This window comes from Apodemus sylvaticus, chromosome 15 (assembly GCF_947179515.1).
Source record: "Apodemus sylvaticus chromosome 15, mApoSyl1.1, whole genome shotgun sequence".
Lineage (NCBI taxonomy): Eukaryota > Metazoa > Chordata > Mammalia > Rodentia > Muridae > Apodemus > Apodemus sylvaticus.
In genome coordinates, this window is record NC_067486.1 from 2,456,955 (window position 1) to 2,479,877 (window position 22,923).

Genomic DNA, 22,923 nt, shown 5'->3' on the forward strand with positions numbered 1-22,923 from the left:
GCAGGTATGAGGTTGGTACCTCCCTCCTCCCTCCTTCTCTCTCCCCCTCCCTTTCTCCTTCCTCTTCCCTTCCTAGCCAGTGAGTTAACTCAGCATATATCCACCCCCTCCTTTCTGCACTCCCCCCTACTTTTCTCCCCCCTTCTCCCTTTTCTCTTGCTCAGGGTCTCTTGTGTCCTAATCTCACATCAAACTGACTTGAGCCCTTTGTGGGCTGGAGCTTGCTACATAAATCCAGCAGGCCTTAGACTTCCGGCCATCCTCCTGCCTCTGCCCCTCTCCCCTGCACATACACCCCGCCTTCCCCGCCACCCCGTGTGCTAGGGCTGCAGCTGTGCACCATCATGGCAGCTCGGTGTTTCTGTTTTTATAATAACAAATGCAAAGGTCCCAATCCCCAGGTTAGAAGGCAGAGGGTCTGTGCTCCTTGAGTCACACACACAGCTGTGGGCTGTGGGCTGTGGGCTGTGGGCTGTGGGCTGTGGGCTGTGGGCTGTGGGCTGTGGGCTGTGGCAGGTCTGCACAGAGGCCACACTTGCTTGGGGTTTTATTGTGCATAGGAACAGATGCCAGGGCTGCTCTGCTCTGCAGGTAGTGATGAAAGCCCTAGGAGCTCAGGTGGCAGAAGCTGCAGGCTGAGCTGTCCTCTCCTCTGGGGCTGCGCTTGTCTGATGGCAGTAGCAAGGGTGCTTGTGTGTGGTCCTGCCCAGGTCAAGCTGTCTGTATTCAGAGGTACCTGGCATCTCCTCTTAGCCCTGTGGTGGGTGATGAGCTATGACACTCCCATCAGCCACTGAGAGGGGGCGATGACATTGTTGGGGCCACCTTAGGGTGCGACTCCCTTCCATGGGTGGTTCTTAATTGCTGGTCTGAGTAATTCCTGGGGCCTCAAGAACCTCTAGCAGCGATTAAATATCATCTTACACGTGTCATTTTTTAATACATGTGCTTATTACATTAAAACAAGACATGGCTTTTCCACCCCTCGAGTAAAGTTGCAGCTCCTGCCACCCTCGCTTTTCCTGTCATGCAGAACTGTGCTGCCTTCTGAGCACCTACGTTATCTTTCCAGAAGCTCAGAGACAGACATGAGGGAGATTAGGACATCCCTCTCCCCACAGACCTTACTTTCTTGTCAAGAGGAAAAGACAAAAGATCAGGTCCATGGAGTGTTACATATGGTGGTGTAGGCAGGCCAGGTAAGGGCAGAGGGGCCGTTCCAGGAGATGGTGTAGGCACTCCAATGCCTAGTGTCCTATGGCTTCCTCCAGGGGTGTTACGTACATTTATAAACACCAACGACTCAGCAGAAACTGGACCTGTGTTCATCCTTGGAGCAGGAGGATGGCAGCATTGGGGAGGTCTTGCCAGATGAGAAGATGGAAGAAGAAGATTGGCTACACAGCTCTGTCCTCAGACTGCCACAGGCGTGCCCCAGAAGACTGAATGCACAGAGCTGTCCCGGGACAGCCACAGGTGCGCCCCGATACACATGCCTGCACAAATGCATAATGTACACGATATTTTAAATAAGATTATTAAAAAAAAAATCCTTAGACATACTAGAGCCACAATCAGCACTAGAGAAGATTGGGGTATCTGAACAGGACAGAGACAGTTTAGGGAATATTATCAAAATGCTGCTACGCTGTGGGTGGGACTCAAAAGAATTATCCAACACTTTTTAAAAGACTGATAATTTTGTGGGCAAAAATAGTATATTTCTAAGTTTCTGGCTTTTAGTATGCTTTTTAAAAATCTGAACAAAATACCAACTGATGAAATATTTTGTTTTCTTGCCCTGAGGTCCCATATTGTATGTCACAGTAATCTCCCAGGTGACATCAACTCAGGGTATTGCCTGCAGCGGCGAGGACAGGGTCTGCCTGCCCCCAAACACTATCCAGGAAACAGAGGCATTTTAATTGTGCCTCAGAACACTTAAGAACTGATCGTTCAGCCCCAGCTCTTCCTGGCAGGAGCTTCTCCGATTGCATAATCATCACGGGGCGCCGACACACTCGACGCAATTTCCACACTCGCTCTACAAGCCATAGCTTGCCTCCTAACGTACAGCACACTGGATTGTAAACCCGGGCAAGGGAACGGAATGTTCTCTGGACTCAGAAACCCAGCACATTTACACTCTCTGTGTTCAGTGCTATAGAACTTGTCCAAACAAATTCAGCCCAGTCTCCCTGTTAGAACAAGTAAATGATAAGCTGTGTATCATGTTAAAATGTCTTAGAATCAAAGGGAGAGAGAGAGAAAGGTACAGAGAGACACAGAGACAGAGACAGAGAGAGACAGAAAGACAGACAGAAAGACAGAGACAGAGACAGAAGCAAGAAAGTCCAGACCAGAAAGAAATGTGTGTGTGTGTGTGGCACTTTTCACTTTTAATAAAACCAATCTCTCTTTTCTCTGATGTAATAGTTACTGCTGAAATATAGGCAAAAACTGGTTCCATCACCTCCTTCCTGAGAGGTAGTGGCCTGCTTGCAGGTCCGAGGCCTGCTGTCCTGTGGTTCCACTCATTGTCCCTCCTTAACACTCCTTACTTGGAAGACAACCACGTTTACGGTCCCACCATGGTCAGCACCTTATCTACTGTTTCACAAGCAAACTCAGTTCACTTCCCCAGAGATCTAAACAGCAGACCTGTGACTAGGCCTGTGTGAGCCCTGGGTGTGGTCGGCTGTCCTGGTATTCCAGGCCTCTGAAAAATGGCACCCTCTGCTGGTGAGGCAGGAAATTGCCCAGAATGTGTGAGGGCTTGGAGATATTAGTACTTTATAGAGGTAATTAGGACAACGGGAGGCCATCCAGGGCAGGTCCTAGTGCAAGAAGAGCATTCCTTGATGAAGAGACATCAGGACACAGACACATGTGGGAGGAAGTTCCACAAGGGGAAAAGGTGCAAAAGAGAGGCCCTTACTCGCCCCTGTGCTAACTTAGAATTGGGTTCCAGCAAATAACACTGAGTAGAATCAAACTCCAGGGCAAGGATTTACTCAAGACCTGACAGTGTGGTTGGGGAAGGAGAGACTGTTTATGAAGAGAGATTATTTTCTGTTCTGTCCCTCATGGAGAGTCAGGGTAGGGAAGGCATTGCACCCACGATCTGCTGACACTGCACAGCAGTTAGAGACATTTGGGACGTTTTTGTTTATTTTCATTTTAAAATTTGTGTAGCCAGGTGGTGGTGGCACATGCCTGTAATCCCAGCACTCTGGGAGGCAGAGGCAGGAAGATTTCTGAGTTCGAGGCCAGCCTGGTCTACAGAGTGAGTTCCAGGACAGCCAGGGCTATACAGAGAAATCCTGTCTCAAAAAAAAAAAAAATGTGGCCAAACAGGTGTTTTGAAGGTCCCAAGGGTGTCCCTGTGTAAGTAGGGAGGTGGTATTTGGACCTAAGAATTAGGAAGTGGTATTTAATTCATTCTGAAGCATTGCCAACAAGGAGGCCTGCTGGGTTTGGTGGGAGGCATAGACCTGTCACACCAGCTCTTGGGAGGTGAAGGTATGGGGTGGTGTGGGAATCAGGAACTCAGGGTCTCCTTCAGCTACACAGTGACTCTGAAGCCAATATGGGATCCTTGAGACCCTGTCTCAGATGTAGACAGTCAGGAACACTGAGGATTGAGGTATTGTTTCTCTGCATAGAACTTACCAAGCAGTCTGTGTGTGTCTCTCTCCCCCACTATCCATCCCCCTCCTCTCTCCATTGTTTTGAGTACACATTTGCCCTTGGCATCAGAATGGTTCTCTTTCTGAGGTTTGACTCATTCTCCAACGTTAGTCTTTTTTGTACTTATAAAATGGTTTATTTTTATTTTATGTGTGTAGAGTTTGCCTGAATGTATGTGTATCAGATACATGCAGTACCCACAGAGGCCATAGGGGGCATCAGATTCCTTGGAACTAGAGATACAAACAGTTGTGAGCCATGTGGGAGTTGGGACCCAAACTCGCCACAGGTCTTTTATGAGAGCAGCAAGTGCTGCTAGCCGCTGAGCCCTCTCCAGGCTCCTGTTGTGAACTTGTGATGCTGTGAAACGTCTCCCGGTGGTCCCTTCGCGTGAAGCCTTTTGCTGTGTCTGAGGGACAGCCATGCCACTACAAACATGTTCATGTATGTTAAGAAGCCATGGTCAGTCAGCCCCTTGGGGTCTGTGATAGTAGATGTTGATTGTCAACTTGACAGCATATAGAATCACTGTGAAGCTCAACCTCTAGGTGTGTCCATGGGGGAGCCTATAGATTAAATACACTGAGGTGGGGAGAACCACTCTAACCACAGCTGACAGGGTTCCAGGGACTGACACCACTATCTTTAGTTGATAACACCTGGGAAGAAGAAAGCTCAATTGAAGAACTATTTCTATTAGATGGACTTGTGGGTGTTTTCTTGATTAATGATTGATATGGGGGGAGGGTCCAACCCACTGAGGGTGATGTCAACCTGGGCAGGTGTCCTGGGTTGTGTAAGGAAGCAAGTTAAGCAAGTGATGGAAAGTAAGCCAGGAACCACATTCCTCCATGGTGTTTGCTTCAGTTCCTGTCTCCAGCTTCCTGCCCTGAGTTCCTGTCTTGGATTTGCTCAGCGATGGACTGTGTGGCCTGTAAGCCAAATGAACCCCTTCCTCCCCAAGTATTGGCTATAGTTTTACCATAGCAAGAAAAATCAAACTTAGCATAGCATGGTCCAAGACAGGATAGATGGTCACTGCTTTCTGCTTGTCTTAGAATTTTATTGCTGTGAAGAGACACCATGACCAAGGCAACTCTTTTTTTAAAATATTCATTTATTTATTTTATGTATATGAGTACACTGTAGTTGTCTTCAGACACACTGGAAGAGGTCATCAGATCCCATTACAGATGGTTGTGAACCACGATGTGGTTGCTGGGAATTGAACTCAGGACCTCTGGAAGGGCAGTCAGTGTTCTACTGAGCCATCTTTCCTGCCCAAGGCAACTCTTTTAAAGGCAAACATTTAGTTGGAGCTGGTTTACAGGTTCAGAGGTTCAGTCAGTTATCGTGGTGGAAGGTATGGAAATGTGCAGGCAGACACGGTGCTGGAGGAGGTGAGTGTTCTACATCTTTATCCGCAGAAAACAGAAGGGGACTGGCCAGACCTGCATGGCACGCATACACACAAACATACAAAGACTCAAGGTCCCGCCTCCACAGTGACGCACTTCCTCTAATGAAGCCACACCTCCTCTAGTAAGGCCACACCCCCTCCAGTCAGGTCACACCTCCTCCGGTAGGTCACACCTCCTAGTAGCGCCACTTCCGGTGGGTCAAGCATAGTCAAACCACTGCATGGCCTATAGATACAGCACGTCTCCACCTCAGCTCTTGTGCCAGGGCTTCCTACCATGATGGCCTGCACCTCTGAACTGTGAGTTAGGTTGCTTCTTGTCGGGTATTTGGTCACAGCAGTGAGCTGCACATTTAGAAGTGTCTAACAGGGCCGTGTGATGTTGGTGACTCCATTTAAGTCTGTTTTGAACTCACCTCCGTTATGACGGCTTTTGCTTTCTGCTCTTATATTTTCGCCATTTTCCTCTTTCAAGTGTTCATTCTTGTTTTTGTAAGATATGACGATATACCCATGTGCCCTGCTATCTGCGTATGCACTGAATAAGACACGTGCAGGTCCAGTCAGCCCCGGAAAGCAGTGATGTGACTGGTCGCTGAGACCAGAGGCCAGCTGTCACGCAGCTGTGATCTGTGGGTAAGGAGCCAGCTCCGTGGACTCTATGGTTTTGCCGTGGTGCCTGACATCTGAACTGTGCAGCGGAGAACTGATGTTAGTAAAACCATGGCAGAATGAAGTTTGTGTAAACAGGAGGAAAGTGAGGAGTGCCGCGCTGTGCCCGCGGTGGTGGTGAGCAGCTCTGTGCCGGGCCAGGCTCCCTGGACAGCTCAGTGTTGCCTCTTTGTTCAGGAGGCCATTGTTCCATTTACTGAAGAAAAAAAAAAGAGATCTGATTTCCTACTTGGTTGAGCTGTCTATTGGCTATGTGGCTTTGGTATTACTCTTCATGCCTCAGTTTCCCCTGTTCTGATATGGTTGGTAATAGAATTAATGGTCATTACTCATCAGATGAACGTGGGAATGAATGAGGCCACATACACAGCTCTCTGTGGCATGTGTACGGTGTGCGTGTGTATGCACGTGTGTGCACATATGTATGTGTATGTGTGTGCATGCATGTGTGTGCATGTATGTATATGTGTGCGTGTACAAGTGCATGTGTGTATGCTCACATGTGTGTTTGTGTGTGCATGCATTTGTACATATGAGCATGCATGTGTGTTCATGTATGTGTATGTATGCATGTACCTGTGAGTGTGTGTTTGTGTGTGTGTGCCTGTGTGTCCATGAGAAGAGGCATGGAGGTGTATATTAGTATTTATGTTCTTTAACGTAGTTGATATGGGACTGGAGAGATGGCTCATCGGCTAAGAGCATTTGCTGCTCTTGGAGAAGACCCAGGATCAGTTTCCAGGCACCCATGTTGGGTGTGTCTCAGCAACCTGTAACTCCAGCTGCAGGGGCATCTCACAGCCTCTTTTGACTTCTGGGGCACTGCACTATGCACATTCCTACCCTCCACACACAGATGCACATGATCAACAATTAAATAAAATCTTTAATAAAATAAGATAGCTGACAGAGCAGTGCGATAGCTCAGCTGCACAGCGACCTGAGCCCAGTCCTGAGGTGCACATAGTGGAGAGGGAGAAAGGAATCGTTCCATTTTCCCATGACCTCCCCAGCTCCCTGTGGTGGGGTGTGTGTATGTGTGCGCATGCGCATAATAATAAATAACAAGTAATTATATACTTATGTATTAATATATAATAAACTTATATAATAAATATATATTTATTATGTAATAAAGAAATAATTGACATTGGGTAGCTTCTGTAATCCCTGTGCTACAGGTGGAGAGGCTGAGGTTTGCAGGTCTGTGGCCACACTGAACCCAAGCCAGTTCACCCTGAGGTGATGCTTCCCATCCTTGTATTGGATGGATTCTTCCAATCACTGAGCTCTAGGGCATGTGGCTGATGACCATTAAGTATGCACACATATACATCATCTTCTGGGGCGGACTGTGGCTCAGTGGGTAGAGGGCTTGCCTAGCAAGCACAAAGCCCTGGGTGCATCCCTCACACTGTATAAACTGGGTGTGAGAAGCACACTTGTAATCTCAGTGTTAGAGTAGTGAAGGCAGGAGGATCGGGAATTCCAGGTAATCACTGTCTACAGAGAGTTAAAAGCTTCCTAAGGTATTTCCAGCCCTGTCTCAAAACGAAAACAAACACTGCATTACACCCAAACATCTCACCATCACATCCACAACTATCTTTATTTCTTACCACATAACAGCACAAGGATTTTCCTGTTCATATCCTGAAATGTACATTTTTATTCTTTTGTTCATTCCCTAAGGCCTATGCAAATTGCAAATTCCAATAAATGTGGTGAGAATCTCAAAAAAAAAAAAAAAAAAAAAAACAAAAAAACTCCCGATCTTATCACCATAAAAGGGTGGGAATACCTGCTTCCCTGATAATTTCCGGGTAATTTCTGATTAAATTTCTTCCCAGACTACTTCGAGCTGTAAATATCTCTCCTGGGGAATCACGCATTCTGCCTTCTAATTTGATCTGGAGGAAGGAAGCCCCGCTGCTCTGCTTTGTACCGAGCAGGCGCCCGGTGCACAGGGAGGAGCCCGGCTATCTGAGGAGGTGTTCTAATAAGCTATCTCCATAATGTGTTTCCTCTCCACTAAATAAGAAAAGTCCCACCCTAGTGGGACTCTGTCCCTCTAAATTATTTTCTGGTTTTAATTGTGCCATTTCCCACAAGCGCCTAATTTAATTATAAGATCCGGCCGCTTTTGTGTGCAAGCTTACTGGCACGTTAGGATGCTGGGATTCAAGAGTGCAGAGGAGGAGTGAGCTGGCTTATTCATTTACTAGAGTGAGCCAGGCAAGGCCCAGAGCTTGCCTGCCTCATGCGTTCCGCTCTTTGGAAGGGATGGGACCTAAATGAGAGGATTCCGTCAGGGGCCAAGGAAGATCACAGCCTTGAGCCAAGATACACCAGGCATCAGCTATCAAGTCACTGCAAAGGCTGGGCCCTGCCTTCTCTGCCAGGGGCAGCATCAACTGAAAAGTCTTTTCCCTTTGTGAAAGGCTAGTGTCTTAGTTACTTTTCCTGTTGCTCCCACAAGACGCTCTGACAAAACGGCTTAGAGCAGCAAGGCTTCTCTGGCTCTTAGTTCCATGATGCAGTCCACCATGGTGGGTGTATTAGATAGGGTTTTACTGCTGTGAACAGACACCATGACCTAGGCAACTCTTATAAAAAGGGCGTTTAATTGGGGCTGGCTCACAGGTTCAGAGGTTCAATCCATTATCATCAAGGTGGGAGCAGGGCAGTGCCCATTCAGGCATGGTGTGGGAAGACATCTTGATCTGAAGGCTGCTGGAATACTGACTTCCAGGCAGCTAGGATGAGGGTCCTATAGCCCACACTCATAGTGACACACCTACCCCAACAGGGTCACACCTCCTCCAACAAGGCCACACTCCTCCAACTAGGCCACACCCATCCAACAAGGCAACACTCCCTCCAACAAGGCCACACCCACTCCAATGAGGCCATACCTCCAACAAGGCCACACCCACTCCAACAAGGCCACACCTCCTCCAACTAGGCCACACCCATCCAACTAGGCCACACCTCCTCCAACAAGGCTACACCCACTCCAATAAGGCCATACCTCCTCCAACAAAGCCGCACCTACTCCAACAAGGCCACACCTCCTAATAATGCCACTCCCTGGGCCAAACACATACAAACCATCACAGCAGGGAAGACCTGGGTTTGGCAGCAGCACAGGAGGAAAGAGCTGTCCACCTTGTTCTGAATCTATTGTCAGGTATCAGCCCTTGTACCCTGGTGCTCAGCCGCCTTCCTCCCCGGCATGCAGTTCAGGACTCCAGTCCAGGAGAGAATGATGGTGTTTATTTAGATGTTGGAGGGGTCGTCCCACCTTGACTAACATAATCAAGAGAATCCCTCGCAGGTATTATCAGATTCTTCTCTCCTAGGTGATCCTAGATCCTGTCAAGTTGATAGTCAATATCACAGGTAGTAAATCAGCTGACTTATATCTCTGTAATGGACTCAGGGGTCCTGTGTCCTAGTGTGAAAATCAATTATTCTTGCAGTCTGTGAAGTGAAGGATGTATGCTGTGTACAAATTAAGGCAGAAAGCAGGCAAGGCCTGTGCTTGCAGGAGTGGGACGAAGATGGATCTTTGGCTTGGGAAAGGTTTAGCTTTAGGGAAACTCAACTCACAGGATCTCACCTCAGGCTTTGAGATGAGCCTGTGTGCAGAAGCCAGTTTGGTGTTGGGGGCGGGGCTCTGGCTGCATAAAAAAGTAGTTTACATTGCCCTGAGAAAAGAACTGTGACCACGCTGTGCATATTTACTGGAGTTCTTTCTTTTTTTAATGAAAATAAAAATAAATTTTAATTATAAAAGATTTCAATTTTAGTCTGTTAAAACATTTCTGTTTTTTATTTAACTTTTTGTTGATTTTTTTGTGTGAATTTTGCATCGTACACCCTAATCCTCCACCTTTGCAACCTCCCCTCCCCACCCCCCCCAAAAGAAAAAAGAAATCTCATGGTGGAAGCTGTAGTGTGTCATAGTGTGTCCCACAGCATGACCTTTGTCCCCACATCTTTACTTGCAAATGTTCATTGCAATGAGTCATTGGTCTGATTCGTGGCTTCTGCTACACTATCAATACTGAAACCTCACTGGGACTCCTCTCAGATACCCTGTTGCTGCCCGGTGTCATGGAGATCCTGCATCTTTAGATCTGCAGAACTGGCTGCTTCATTTACTCCAGCAGTTCCTAGGTGGGGTAGATGCTGAGGTGAGCCAGCTCAAAGCTCTGGATCTGGGCCCGGGGTGGTAGCTGAGCTGGTCAGCCCACCCACTCTCCTGTGCCCACACCACCGTGGTGGGCCCTCCAGGACTGTCCCAGCTGGCTCGCCCAATCTACAGTGGGCAAGGCTCTCATGCCCTTGGGCTGGGTCACCCGAAACCCCCACATCCAGGGCTAGTTCTGCTCTCTGCCCAGGTGAGCTGCAGGGCCTGCTCTCCCTAGTGCTAAAGCTTATGAAAGGCAGGACCAGCTCTCTTGCCTTCTGAGGTGGCTGGGGGTGGGGTGGGGAGGGGATCTCTTCCTCACCTAGGATACCTCATGGCAGACAAGTGGCAGGTCTAGCTCTCCCATGCTCATGTCCCCAGGCCTGCCACTCCAGCAGCCAGGGCCAGCTCCACAGTGCTGCCCAGGCAAGGTGAGGTCTGTGTGCTGCAGCCAGTGAGGGGCAGGGCGAGCTCAGCTCTCATGACCCCGGGGCCTCACTAGAGTTCTTTATAGGGGCAAGGCAGCAGATGGGTCCCTTCCATGGTTTGACCAGCATTGGCATCTGAAAGCTTGCCCAAGAGCGAGGGGACACCAGAGAACGAAGATACCGATATTTGATCGATTACATTATTGGTTGTCTGGCATTTCGTGTTTTCTAAGTCTAAAGTGATCTTGACAACAATAACTATTTATTAGTGTGACTGGGTGTGGCTGAAAAGAAAGGGTAGGGGGATAACTCACGTAGAAGCAAAAATGCAATATATAGAGTGGATGTTTGACTAGAACTGATAATATTTTTATTCCAATAAAAATTTAGAAGATAAAGAGAGGGAGGAGCTGAGGGAGGAAAGGAGGAAGGAAGAAGACATCTTGGCCTGACACTGCAATTATTCATTTATTTACTTGCTTATTTATTTTTGGTGTATCTGTGCACACACGTATGCACATGGAGGCCAGAGGGCAGTTTAGGTGTTACTCCTCAGGCACCGTCCACCTTGTTTTGTTTTTATTATTGTATTGTATTTTATTTTAAGATAGAGTTTCTCAGTGGCCTGGGACTCACCAAGAAGGCCGTGTTTGTTGGCCAGCAAGCCCATGGTCCGCTTGCCTTCATCTCCCAAGGGGATGACCATGCTTGGCTTTTAATTTATTAATTTATTTTTTAATAGAACTCTGGTGGCAGACTCTCACTGTTAGCCTTGGCTGGCCTGGAACTCTGGACCAGGGGAATCTTGATCTCAAGCATGATAAGGGTGGACAGTGCTCAAGGCCACATCCCCTGCTTGGGTAGAAGGCTCTGGGTCTTGTTCTCTCTGAGAAGAGAGGATTATGTGCCTCAGGAATGGAACACGGAGGCAAGCGTTTCAGGGACCCCGTGTCCTTCCTTGCCGCCTGTCCTGACTGTGGGCATTTGTGGGAGCACTGGGCCCAGGGTTGTCTCAGGTTCCTTCGTGGTTCACTTCATGAAAACTGGCTCTTAAGGAAGCTCATTAGGTTGTCCAGCCCCTCAAAGACAGGAAAGTAAAAGGGAGTGTGTTAGTTAGGATCTCATTACTGCGAACAGACACTATGACCAAGGCAAGTCTTATAAGGACAACATTTAATTAGTGCTGGCTTACAGGATCAGAGGTTCAGTCCATTATCATCATGGCAGGAAGCATGGCAGCATCCAGGATTTGAAGGCAGCAGCAGGAGACTGTGTGTCACACTGGGCATAGCTGGAGCATAGGAGACCTCAAGTCCCACCCCCCACAGTGACACACTTCCTCAACAAGGCCACATCTCCTAATAGTGCCACTCCCTATGGGCCAAGCATCCATACATGTGAGTCTGTGGGGGCCATATCTATTCAAACCACCTCAGGGTGTGAGTTGTAAAGTGGGAGAGGATCAACAGAAATGGGAGGGAGAAAGAGAAGGTAGTGGGAGGCTTGTGTGATATTTGTATGAGCATAAAGATGTCATAATGAAGCCTAATTATATCCACTTAATAGGTGCTAATTAAAAAACTCACCAAACCACCAGAAAGGAAAAGTGCTGATGCTCTGAGTCAGAGACTCAGCTTTCTCTTACCTTTCACTATTATATATATTATGTTATATATTATAACATATATGGATATATTTGAAAATGTTGTGTATGCAAGTGGCTGTAGAGATGGCTCAGCAGTTAAGAGCACTGGCTGCTCTTAAAGAGGACCCAGATTCAATTCCAAGCCCCCACATGGCAGCTCGCAACCAGCCATCTGTAACTCTAGTTCTAAGAAATCTGAAACCTTCTTCTGGCCCCCACAGGCACCAGGCATGCTGCATGCAGTGTAGACATACGTGCCAGCAAAAACCACCATACACATAAATTGAGGGTAAATTAGTGTGCATACATGTGCATATACATGTGTATGTATGTGTCTGTGCATTTGTATGTGTATGTGTGTGTCTGTGTACATGTGTGTGTGTGCCTGAGTATGTGTCTGTGTATATGTATGTGTATGCATGTGTATCTACCTATGTGTGCATGTGTGTGTCATAGTCTGTGCATCTCTATGTGCACACATGTGTATGGAGGGCTTTGTCTGTATGCCTGTGTATTTGCTTATGCACATGTGTGTGTTATGTGAGGTGTGCTTTGGCCAGAGGTAGACATCAGCAGGGTGCTGTAGTCCGTTCTACCTTATGCCCTGAGACATTCTTAGTGAACTGGAGCTTGCTGGCTTTTGATCAGACTGCAGGGTAAGCCCAAGGGACTCTCTAGTTCTACCTTCTACCTTAGCAGTCTGGTGGCAGGCAGTAGCCATGCCTGGTTTCTGTGCCAGTGTGAGTGCTGCAAACTCAGGTCCTCATGCTGGCCCAGCAAGCGCTCTTATCCCCTGAGCTGTTCTGCCAGCCCCACTATTCTTTCTATGGCTTCAATTCATTACCTTTCTCACAGTTTCAAGGGCCACAGCAAAATATTTAAATTATGGCTTAGGTTAGGGAAGTCTGTTGTAAATTGATAGTGAATCCAGAAGTGCCAGATCAGAGTTTATCCCTCTAGAGACCAGGATGTAGAATGCATTGCTATTTTTGAGCAAGAGCTAGGTCTTTCTCTTGAAATTTTCAGGTTTCAATTCAGAGGGTTGTTTTTTTTTTTTTTTTCGGTTTTTGTTTTTTGTTTGTTTGCTCTTTTTAAAGCAAACTTAAGCAAAATGTACTCAGCCTGTCTGTCAGAACTGCCTTCTTAAATGAATTTTTGCTGGCTCCATTTTCTCTTATTTTCCCTGTATTAACCAGTGACCAAAGGGCAGATGATCTTGGTAACTGTCAAAGCTAGGCAGGCACAGTTTGCAAAGGGACACAGGACAAATCCATCCCCTTCATCACTGGCCTGCATGGAAGTACGTGCATAGCTTTCAAAGGCCTCTCATCAAAGGAAGAGATCAGAAACGGGGAGGTGGCTGAGTGTTGAATTGAGTTGGGGTTCACTGAGGGCGGGGTTTGTTGCCTAGCTCTGAACTTAGCCTATGGCTTGCTTTAAAGACAGAAGGCGTCTCCCTGGAGTCTGGCGTTCTTGTCATACACCTTTGCACCTATGCCTATCTTCCCGTGGCTGCTCAGCTATCCACACTGGCGTCTCGGAGGTCTATTTACTCCGGCGGCTGTGTTCTCAGTGATGGACCCTTCCTTGGGGGATCCTGTAATCTTGCCTCGTGCTCAGGCATCTTGCTGGTTCGGATTTCCCCAGCGTGGTATAGAGATGTGTCCCAGTTCACCTCTTTGATGGCCTTACATTTCCTACCCTGGCCAAGTCCACTCTCCCCGGTGCTCTCGCTGCTGGTGAGACTATCCCAGGAAGGGTTCGCAGCACTATTTGTCTGCAGCGCCACCACCTGGTCCAAACAGGAACGACCTGATCTCTCACCCCGGAGCAAACAGAACCCGGTGAACATTTCCAACTTTTGCAAAACCTGTTCCTTCTCCATTTTCTGTAAGGTGCTGGCATGCAAATGCAGTATTCGTGTTTCTGGGCAGCAGTTTAGGCTTGAAGAAACCGAAATGGGAGTCATCCTGTGTCCTCAAATGACAGTCATAAGTTGTATATAAAGGTATGTGTGGGTGATTTACAGATAAAAATGCAGCAGGAGAATGGGCCAGAAAGACTTTCTTTTTTCTAGCCTGTTTCTCTTATGTAGCCTTATATCTATGGGGATGCTGTATCTAAAGGGGCCATAGTTTCATGGATGTTTGGTGGGTGTTTTGCACCCCTTTGGTATGCCCCAAACTACCAGATGTCCTGGCTTCTGATGGTCAAATCTGAGTTCTGATGCTGTGGACAGAGATAGGTTCCTAAGCAGAGTGCTCAGCAGGCCAAAACATGCAAATTACCAGAGTATTTGTGTGTGTTCACCCCAGTGTGTTCTCGCACACCTCAGTGTGTGTGTGTGTGCATGTACTCCTTAGAGAATGTGTGTGTATGCCCACACCTCAGTGTGTGTGTATGTGTTGGCATGCTCACCCAAGTGTGTACATGCATACTTAAGAGTATGTGTCTGCATGTGTGTGTGTGCACACTCATACCTTAGAATGTATCATGTTCAGCTCAGTGAGTACATGTATGTGTACACACATCTTATGGTGCATGTGTGTGTGTGTGTGTTTGTGTACATGTACACAACTTAGAGTGCTTTATGTATGCCTCAGTATATTGTGTATGTACATACCTCGGGGTATACATATATGCATACCTCAGTGTGTGTACATGTGTGTACACATACATGTTTGCATGCTCTGATGAGCAGACCTCTTGTGACAACAAAAGAGCACATTAGGGATTTTCTTTCTACTTACTTTTATCTCAGAATGATGTGTTTTTATTTTTATAATGAACATAAAATTATTAGGAAGTGGTATGAGCCTTGTGCCCCTTATAAGTCAGTATAGTAGTGGGGAGTAAGACTTGGGCTGCATAATTCAAGTTTGTGCAGGACATTGTAGAAGATGGTGGTGATTTTCTTGATCTGGGGAGAGGTGAGTGTGGGACCCTGGCCAGAAAACTGTCCTCCGTCTCCCCTCACTGGGCTGACAGGTGACAGGAATACAGGCAGTGAGGGTTTAGAATGTTGGCCATCCTCACCTCATCTGAGGCCCTCCCCTAGCTGCTGGCCTAGACATAGGAAGGGCTAGAAGAAGAGCAGCAGCTTCCACAGGGTAGCGTCTTGACAGTGGGTGGGAGAGAGTCGTCTGTGTTCTCTCTAGCAAGGACTGGCTGGGGAGGAGACTCGCTTTGAGCTGTGTGTTTCTCAAAGCTTCTATTGAGTGTTTGAACAACAAGAAGTTCTCCCAGTCTTACCGGCTTCAAGCCGTGGATGGTACAGCAGCCCCCCCTCCCGCTGGTGCTGTGGGGCCTGAAATCCACACAGTTAATTTAGGCAGACTCTCTCTCTCATGGGATCAGGGGCAGCGGGACAGATGAGGCACTACAGGTTTCCACAGCTGGCTTTAGTGTGAGGCACAGATGTATCTCTGCATTCACGGGGCTATCTTCTGGCTAATCATATGGCGTGTTTGGAGGACCAGCTGAGGTCTTGATGGCAAGCATTGGGACCGAGGCTGGTAGTGGGGTGGAGCAGGCTCTTCTAAGCATAGGAACAGGTAAGGGGCTTTTCATTCTGTCTGGAACATCATGCAAAGGTGTGAAAGTGTGCCCCAAGTGAAAAGAGAAAGGCCTCAGATGCCTGCACGAAGACGTATTGTAGGCTCCTCTGGTCTCTGGGAGCCTCTGCATTTGCTGACAGAAACCTCAAGCCTTTGATGTCAATTATCAAGTCAAAACACTGGAAATGTAGAAAATCAGTCCTTACGACACGGTGACACCTACCTTTGAATATATCCTCTGAGCAAAGTGTGTGGTGAGGGGGAGGTGGATGCCCTTAGTCTGTAGTGGATTAGACACTGTGTTCCTCTAAAGTTCTCCTGTCAGAGCCTTGGTATCAAGATTACGACACTGTCATTTGTCCATGACTGTTCTCCAAGTGCATCTGCACTGAAGAATGGCTTCCAGCCTGAAGCATCTTTCAGAGGTCATGAAACCTTTAGAGACAAGAGCTGGCGAGAAGAAACTAGGTCACTGGGTCCATGCTATTGAAGAAACCATGAAGTAGCCTTCCTCCACCCTTCTGTCTTGTCAGCATGGGAGGCTGAGCCACCACACAGCCAAAGTGACAGGGCCAAGAGACTGTGGTTAGAAACTGAAAATCAGGAGCCAAATTGACCTTTACATTTCATAAGTTGATTCCTTCATTTTGTCACAGCAAGGTGGTAACATAGATGGTATTGGAAGGTGGTTGGGTTAAGAGGGCAGAACCTTTACAAATAAGCTTAATATTCTAAAAAGAAGCCAGAAAGAGGCTGGAGGGTGACTTAGTCATTAGAAGCAGTTGTCACTCTTGAAGAGGGCCTGGGTTCTGTTCCCAGCACCCAGGGTGGCTCACGGCCATTCATAACTCCAGTTCTGGGGCTTGGGGACGGATCTGATACTGTCTTCTAACCTCTGTGGACACCAGGCATGTAAGTGGTGAGCATACACACACACACACACACACACAAACACAGGCAAAATACTCCTACACATAAAATAAGAACAAGGCCAGAGAGCTCCCCAGCTTCCCACTGTGTGAGCATGAAATGATGAAACATGAGACCCAGAAAAAGGCTTTCCCACACGCAGCCCTGCTGGAATCCCAGTGGAAGACTTCTAGCCCTCAGAACATTGTGAAACTACTTGTGTCACAAGAATGGAATAACAGGAATCAACAGCTCATTGATATCTCTCAACATCCATGCTCTCAACTCCCAAATAAAAAGACATGGGCTAAGAAAACGGATGTGCAAAAAGGATCCATCTTTCTGCTTCTAAGAAGCGGGCTCTACCGCCAACCACAGCCATCACCTCAGCATAAAAGGATGGAAGAAGATGGTCTAAGCAAACAGATCTAAGAAATAAGCCTGTATGGTCACTTTAATATCTGACAAAATAGACTTCAAACCATAGCTAATCAGAAGAGACTGGGAAAGGCATACTCAAACACACTTATCAAAGAAAAATCCACCAAAGAACATTTCAATTCTTGGCATCTAAGCACCAAACACAAGGGCACACAAGTGTATAAAATAAAAACTACTAGAGCTTAAATCACATATTTCCCCTCATACACTGATTGTGGGAGACTTCAATATCCCACTCTCACCAATAGACTGTCATCCAAATAAAAACTAAACAGAGAAATGCTAGAGCTGACTGAGGTGATAAACCAAACAGGCTTAACAGATATCTACAAAACATTCCACCCAAACACAAAACAATATATCTTATTCTCAGCACCTCAAGGAATATTCTCCAAAATTGACCCTATACTTGAAGACAAAGCAAGTATCAACAGCTATAAGAAAACTGAACTAGCACCCTGAGTCTTCTCTGACCTCCATGGATTAAAACTGGATATTAACAACAACAGAAAGCTTACAAACTCATGGGAATTGAACAACTCACCATGAGTGAAAAATGGGTCAAAACATAATTTAAGAAAGAAATTAAAGACATTCTATAGTTGGATTAAAATGGATACACGACATATCCAAACTAAAAGGCATGGAGACAATATACAAATTAACAAAATTAGAAATGAACATAACATGCACCAAGGAACGTACGTGCATACATCAAAAGAATCATAAGGACATGCTTTAAAAACCTGTACTACAGCAAACTATGCCTGGTGGAGAGTCTAAAAGAAACAGATAATTTCCTTGATGCACACCACTTACCCAAGTTGAGTCAAGACTAGACAAGCAATTTAAACAGATCAATAAACCCTAGTGAAATAGAAGCAGTAATTAAAAGTCTCACAAAAACAACAATAACAACAACAAAAAGCCCAGGGCCAGATGGTTTTAGAACAGAATTCTACCAGACTTTTAAAGAACTAATGCCAATACTCCTCAAATCATTCCATAAAAAAAGAAACAGAAGGAACATTACCCAGTTCATTTTACGAAACCACAGTTACCCAGATACCCAAACCACATAAAGATCCAACAAAGTAGGAGAATTACAAACCAATTTCCCTTTTGAGCATAGTTGCAAAATTTTTCAATAAAATACTTCCTAACTGAAAACAAGAACATACCAGAAAGATCATCCAGCAAGATCAAGTAGATCCTTCCAGAGATGCAGCGATGGTTCAACACAGGAAAGCAAGTCAATGTAGTCTGCTGTAAAATCAGACTAAAAGCAAAAAAATCCCCAAGATCACCTCATTACATTCAGAAAAGCCTTTAACAAAACCCAACAGTCCTTCATGATAAAAGTCCTGGAGATATTAGGGATACAAGGGACATACCTCAGCATAATAAAAGCAATTTACAGAAAGCCAACATCAACTTAAGTGAAGAGAAACATTGCCTCTAGAATCAGAGACAAGACAAGGCTGCCCACTCTCTCCATATCTATTCAATATAGTACTTGAAGTCTTAGCGAGAACAGTAAGACAAGTGATGGAGATCAAGGGGATACAGATTGGAAAGGAAGAAGTCAATATATCTTTATTTTCAGATGATACGAGACTCTATATAAGTGACCCCAAATATTCTACCAGGGAACTCTTACAGCTGAAAAACACTTTCAGCAAAGTTGCGGGATAAAAATTAACTCACAAAATCAGTAGTTCTCCTATATATGAATAACAAATATTTTGAGAAAGAAATCAGGAGAATAACACCTTTCACAATAGCTTCACATAATATAACATATTGTGTGGTAACTCTAACAAAGTAAGTGAAAGACTTGTGTGATAAAAATGTTAAGATACTGAAGAAAGAATTTAAAGAAGATATCGAAGATAGAAAGATCTCCCATGCCCGTGGATAGGTCAATAGGATTAATATAGTAAAACTGGCCATCCTATCTAAAACAATCTACAGATTCAGTGTGCTCTCTATCAAAATTCCAACACAGTTCTTCACAGATCTTGAAAAGTCAATTTTCAGCTTTATATGGAAATACACACACACACACACTTACACACACACACACATACAGACACACATACAGACACACAGACACACAGACACACACACATACACACACACATACAGACACACAGACACACACACAGACATACAGACACACACAGACAGACAGACAGACACACACACACACACACACACACACATACACACACACACTAACTACAACCACACAGAATAACCAAAACCAGTCATGGAAAATGAAAGAACTGCTGGAGATCTCACCATCCCAGAGTAATAAAAACGGCACGCTTTGGCACAAAACCAGACATGTTGTTGATCCATGGAAGCAAATCGAAGACCCAGAAATAAATCCGCACACATCTGGGTTCCTGAGTTTTGATGAAGAATCTGGAAACGAACGGGAATAAAAGACAGCATCTTCAACAAATGCTGCTCAAACTGGACCTCAGCATGTACAGGAGTTCATACTTATCACCCTGCACAAAACTCAACTCCAATTGAACATAAAACATAAAACCAAATACACTGAAAGAGAGAGGAATAGCTTCGAACTCGTTGCTACAGGAAAAGACTTTCTGAATAGAACACAGCACAGGCACTAAGATCAACAATTAATAGACAGGACCTCACGAAACAGCTCCACATCTGATACAGGACTAACATCCAAGAATATATAAATAGCTCAAAAACTGGACATCAAGAAAACAAGTAACCCAATATAAAAAATGGATATGGATCTAAACAGAGAATTCTCAAAAGAAGAAACCCAACGGCTGAGAACATTTAAAAGAAATGTTCGATATCCTTGACCATCAGGGAAATGAAAAATCAAACTAGCATTTATTTTAATTTAGTTTTATTCATATATTTTCCTTCTCTGTTATATCCAACAGGCCCTTTGTGTGTACTTTATGGCTTCCAGATTAATGTCTCCATGGCATTCCTGAGTGTGCAAACATGTGGGTCTCTGTCTCTTGTGTCTGCCCTTGTCCCTCTGTTTGTTGTTTTGTCCAGTTCTGATGTGTTTATTTTGTTTTGTTTAATTATTATCCTTTAAAAACCTGCTTGTTTTCTAATGAGGGACAGAAAGGGGTGGATCCCCATGGGAGGGGAAGTTGAGAGGAACTGGAAGGAGTTGAGGAATGGAAAAAAATATACACACACATACATACATGTATATATATATTATGTATAATATGTAATATTTATATATATTATATCTCTATATTATATAATATAATATTCATATAATATATAATATTCACACAATATAATATTTATATGTGATATATAATATTTATATATAATATATTATATATTATATATATAATATATATATGACAGAAAACAATCTATTTTCAATAAAAGGGAAAAATGAAGAAAAAAAAGGAATTACTTGTGTTGTTGATTGATCTGGTCAGCCTGTGGTACGTTCTTGTAGCAACCCAAACAAAGACAAGGTCTCTCTCTGGGTATATGTTTTTTCAAAGTGAATAGAAAAGGCAAAACTCATGATACAAGAGCTCGATTGTTGTTTTTAAAGCATTTTGGTATGGTTTTGGAAAAAGAAACTAGGACCTCCCAGTTCTGAAAGATGTGGGAGTAATTTTAGTGTGAAACCCTGGCTTCAGAATGGTGGTATAAATTACTCCCTAGTGGCAGCTTTGAGCAGACTTCAGCAGTGGCCCTGATGTGCCTGAAGCCCACAGGATAGAAGTCCCATTCTGTTTTAAGTCGAGAGGAAGACAGAGACTGTGTTTGGGGGTTCACCTGAGACTTCTTGGGGCAGCTGCCCCATTTATTTCTTCCATCTCAGAGTCAAACACAGACCGTGGACCAGCCTGGGCCCGGCACATTTTATTGGTGTTGGATCTGGTCCCAGGGGATCCTCATTACTTGGTTACATGATGGGCATGTGGGCGAGAGAAATCATGGCTTCACTATAATTTAGAAGTTTTCTCCAGGTCCTGGGAGGGGAAGCTTCTAGAACCTCTGAAGACATAGTGTACTGCTTGCGTTGTTCTCCTGAGAGTGTGTGGGTGGCCAGGAGCTGTGGTGCAGTTGCAGGGTGGAGAGGTGACATTCTGGGATGGACTATGAGTGCCAAGTGGGTGGCTTCCAATCCGGGCCTCCTCTGCCTGTGTTGTTCTTACCTGGCTTTGACACTAGCCTTGGCCAAGCCACGGAGCTGAACCGAACCTTATTTCCTCATCTGTAAAGCCAGGGTTGGAGAGCATGGGAGACGTGTGTCTGAGTCAGAAAACCTGTGTCAGTGGGACCCTGGAGCCGGTATCTACCTCTGGCCCAGGGCGACATTGGTCAGACTGTTTGGAAGCACCAGGTGGACGCATGAGTCAGGTCTCTAATCAGCTGACCTCATGCCCTCTGACCTGGAAGTTCTGCTAAGAATTGGTCATAAGGAAATAACGAAGCCACAGAGACACAGACTGCCCAAGAAAATCTGAGCCAGGCTTCTGTGTTTTAGGGTAAGGGCATGTTTATGAACAGGCAACACACAAAGAGGTGGAACAGAGAGGCCAGTCGATCGAAAGCACACTCACCCTTAGCTGCCATTGCTGAAATGTGAGCCAATGCTACCTAGATCCCATCTCATCCCATCCAAAAAAGCAAACAACAAATACTGGGCAGAAAGCAGACAAAAGGGCTCTCTCTCATAGATTGCCGGTAGGGATGTAAATTAGCCCAGTCATTATGAAAAGCAGAATGGAGGTGTCTCGAAAAACTCAAAATAGATCTCCCATGTGGCGCAGCCATAGCACTCCAGATTGTTTACCCAGAGGACTAATCTGACAAAGCGCAGAGACAGTTGCTATCCATGTTGACTACAGCACTGCTCGCAAGTCCCGAATTAGGTGACCAACCGAGGTATCCAACAACAGGGAAACACATAAAGAAAACACACTGTCCTGGCTTTCTCTCTGTTGCCATGATAAACACCACAGCCCAAAGCGACTTGTGGAGGGGAGGGTTTATCCAGCCTATAGGCAACAGTCCCTCGTCAAGGAAAGCCGAGGTGGGAACGCGAGGCGGGAGCTTGGAATGGAGGCCAGGGAGGAACGCCGCTCCCCCTCGCTCAACCTCTTTTCCTACACAGTCCAAGCCCACCTGCCTAGGGGACAGCACCACCCACAGTGGCCTAGGCCTTCCTACATCAATTAGCAATTAAGAAAAACGCCTCTCAGACATGGCCACGGGTCAGTCCGTTTGAATCGATCCTTCCTCTGAAGTTCTCTGTTCCCAGGGGACTCTGGGTTTGTGTCATATTGACAGCTGAAGCTAAGTAACACACACAACAAGAATCTTTCCAGCACCGTAGAAGGAAGTTGCATCATTTGCAGAAAAATGGACACCACTGGAGATTCTCATATTAAGAGAGTTAAGCCAGCTCGGAAAGGCATGCATGCTTTCTCTTATTTGATGTCCCTAGCCGTCCTCCCATTCTGATTTCCTTTGCTACTTTCTCCAAGTCACTCCTCAGCTGTGCCTTCCTATCGTGGAGAGGCCAGAGGGCTTTAGTGACTTTAAACAACAGAGGTGCACTCACACTCAGATCTTTGAGCCCAGATGGCACTTGACTGTGGTAGGACCTCATTTTCTGACTCACTGGGAGATGGTCCACAACCCTTGGCATTCCTTCCTTATGTCACCAAGCCTCAGCTTCTCTAGTCATTAGCCCTCTCCTGGTGGTCCTTGTCTACGTCTAAATGTCCTTCTTATAAGTATGTCAGTCCTTGGATTTAGGACCTGCCTTCTCCAGTATGACCTCAGCTTAATGTGGCAAGACTTAATCTCCAAAGGCGTTCATCTTCGTGGGTCCCGGATTAGTTACTTTCTATTGCTGTGAAAAACCACCATGACCATGCAGAAAACACAGAGAGGAAACAGAAGTGTGGAAAGGCTAC